This window comes from Wickerhamomyces anomalus, assembly GCF_001661255.1.
Source record: "Wickerhamomyces anomalus NRRL Y-366-8 unplaced genomic scaffold WICANscaffold_1, whole genome shotgun sequence".
Classification (NCBI taxonomy): domain Eukaryota; kingdom Fungi; phylum Ascomycota; class Saccharomycetes; order Phaffomycetales; family Wickerhamomycetaceae; genus Hansenula; species Hansenula anomala.
This window is the reverse complement of record NW_017567110.1, coordinates 3,338,745-3,342,607: the sequence shown is the minus strand read 5'-3', so window position 1 is coordinate 3,342,607 and position 3,863 is coordinate 3,338,745.

The window sequence follows — 3,863 nt, the reverse complement described above, 5'->3', positions numbered from 1 at the left end:
CACCACACCCCGAACACCACACCCTAACACCACACCCTAACACCACCCTAACACCACACCCTAACACCACCCTAACACCACACCCTAACACCACCCTAACACCACACCCGAACACCACCACCCGAACACCACCGAACACCACCGAACACCACACCCGAACACCCGAACACCACACCCGAACACCACTTTAGATCGTGAGAAAAATGGCCTTTTATTCAGTTCACCCACACCATTGACAAACAGAGACACACACCGGTCCACCAAAGAAGCCACCCCCCAAAACCACGTAACATCCTAGCATTTTCGGAGCTCGGTATCACCCTGGGCAACAGACAAAGGGTCTGTATCGAAACTGTGGTTTGTTTGTAGAGATAAGAGAATGAAAATGCCTCAAACCATACCTTTTTTGTATAGATGTAAACAAGATACATCCTCAAAGAGGAAGCGGTTCATCGGCGCAGCTTCTTAATTTGGATAATTTGAAATCTATCCATCTCGTTTTGGAAAGATCTGGGTGTTTACAAAAGTCTAATCTGGTATCTCTTATCACGTTGGCTGCTTTTTTCCATTGTTCTTTTTCACCGAGCTCCGAATTCGAAGTACCCGCGCCCTTTGGCAGCGTACACGTGTTTTTTGGCAGTCCTTCAAGGGGGGGTGAAAAATCGCGATTGTGTTTTGAAAAAATCGCCACCTCTTTGTTTGAACTACTGTGTTTAAACACAAGGAGCACTAGACTTAGATCCACCAAATGTACTACACCACCAAGTACCTAGCTAATGGTTGAGTAGAAAGGATAGAGTCGCCATTTTCCTGAGCCCAAGTCACAATTTCTACAAGAACAAGCAGGCACTGGACTTTCACTATACAGAGACATCAAAGTATCAAACTACCCAGTCTCTGGATGTCACTCCATGGGGCTACTAGATTATAATTGCACCATGATCACCATTACTATTGGTCACAAAGAGGTCCTTTGAGATACCAACTGCCATCCAGACCTACCAGGAATGAATCCAGCAATACATCCGTCAAAGTTAACCAACCAAGCTCCATATTTGTCAACCATACCAACTACACACATACACATCAACCCAGCTATATCAGCCATCCTAACCCACCAAGTGTTTTAAGCATTGGTTTAGTCGCTACAACACCTCTAAAGCACAAAATCATCAAGAAACCTTCAACAAGACTCACTCAACAATGGCGACACCACTAGCTAGATACATCAAGGTAGCTAGAGCTGTACATCAATCAATACCCAACCATCAGCCCAGCTGCTCTATCAACGTACCTGGTATCCAGATTGACCATGTACTTTGATCACCCAACCATCAACCCAGTTTTATCCAGGAGCCCTAGAACATCAATCAATACCCTGCAGTGGTACTCACAGCTACGTATCTAGTATCCAAGTTCACCAGCTACACATACACATCCAGGTTGATGACCACCTAACCATATATACATCTGCTCAAACTACATCTAGGCTATCTAGCATCCAAAATCATCAGCTTTACATTTACTTAACCACTCAACAGCCGACCAAGTTTTATATGCAATCGAAATTCACTAGCTACTCCATACATCTATGTAGTCAGTACACAGTACCTCCAGAGCACTCAACCATTGAGACATCAAGATCAACATCACTCAACCATTAGGACATCAAAGGGCAGAATCACTCAACCACCAAGGCATCAAGATCAGAACCACTCAACCACTAAGACTCCAGGAACCAGAATTACTCAACCATCAGGATTAGAATCACTCCACCACTAAGACATCAAGAGCAGAATTACTCAACCATCGAGCCACCAGTTTCAGACACACTAAAATCGGGCTCACTACAGAGAATAGGACGTTGAAAACAGAGGGACCTGCGCTGGATTTTTTTACAGAACGATGAAAAAAAAAGGCGTAATACATTGGAAAGACAATTGTGAAATATGAGCTCCTGAGAGCCCATAAAGAGCTTCTTGATAGAGTATGAGGCTTTTTAACCTATAGAGAATGGATGTATTTATTAAATAGTATAAAGGTAGAATAAAAGAGAATCGGAAAAATAAAATAGGTGATTGGATGAGCTGACGTAAGATCGGGTAATCACGACAAAAACCAAACACCTTTCGCGAAAAGCCCAACACCTGCTTAGTCAGAAACCGAACACTTCGTTGAAAAATTGAACACCAATTTTGAAAAAATCCGCAAAAAGCCGAGATCACGTGACAAAAAATTGCCTAAAATAGCAATAACTATACTATACAGTTAGAAAAATAAACAATAAAAATAATGACAATTATCTATGAATTGTTAACTATCTTTGAGTATAAAAAGCTTTACTGTGATCGTACTTTTGAACAATTTTGTATTTCAACAGTTTCATAATTTTGTGTTTGATTTTTCTATGTAGACGTTAACCTTCTAGCAATCAACCATTTCTAAACATTACAATCATTACATTAATGATGCCTATCCAATTAGTTAAGTCTGCTCCTTGTCCTATTATCAAAGTTATTGATCAGTGCTTCAGCGCCAAGTTAATAATTGTTAACACTTACTCGAACTTCAGTCATCACAGCCTGCCCTTGCACATACTCTATGTTTTCTGAAGATTAAAAGTCTTCTTCAATAACTTAACTTCTTCAACGCTATAAGATGAACCCAATTCAGATGCTTCCTATATACTGACTATTGAAAATTCTCAATTAACCATATACCTATCATATCTCATACCCGTTGAGACATGTATATCCCCTGAACTAGTCACCACCCTTAGCTACTTTTGTGAATTCAGTGAGACGTTCGTTAATACAATACAGTACCAGTCTCCAGATAATCTGAACAGTCACCTTAACCTGTGATCTGCTGCCCGTAACCTTGTTGAGACAATCTCTTGACGATTGTAACACAGATAACCTAACCAGCGAGACTAGTGTCCCATAGTTGAGAGCTGTCCTAATTGTGAACCTGAACGACCGCAAGTGCTTATCACTTCCTACAGTGCCTCTGTCAGTACTCTAACCATTTATTCCCATTGAGTCACAGTGCTCATTCCTTTATCTACCTATTGTCTAACCATCCTTGATCTGAGTTGAATTATCAATGATTCACTTACAGCTTTGTCCAATTGCTTCAACTCTTTGTCTTTTTTTTTTACATTACAGAATTCTCTCACTGCTGCACAATATTTGTTCTGCAATCATCTATTACTTTCCGAACCCTTCCAATTTTGCTAGAAATACTAATAGCACTTGTATCACCTGTTGTCTAACCATAACATCTTCCTATAACAGTCATCTAAGCTGAAGTTTCACAAACGCCGTACCATTAGCACCCCATCAGCACCCCATTTTACAAATATGCATAACACATCACTGATTTCCGTTACTATATATCATGACCACATTACTAATTACCTTATCACATCTTTATCTTTACAGTCAAACTGTGTAAAAGACCACTAAACCAATACTTTTGAATAATTGATCCTTAATACCAGCCCTTGAGAGTTAGCATTCAATTTTATAGCTCAAACCCTAGACTGTTAAAGCTTTGAGTTGACTTTGACGCATCACCATCTGTTTATCACTAGTATGACTTAAAATACTTTCATCTTCTAATACTTAAGCCACAATGATTATAAACCAGACATTACCGATACAAGTATTCACTCAATTCAAGTGCTAATTGTTCCCTACCAGCTAAGCACCATGACTTGTGTACAACCAATCTCCACATCATGTCTTCATAATAATATCCAACTTCTTTAATAACAACTACAATTCCAAGGCTGCCAATTTCACAATTTTTAATGAATAATCATTTTAATCCAATGTACTGTCTCTCAGAAGTAGAGTTTT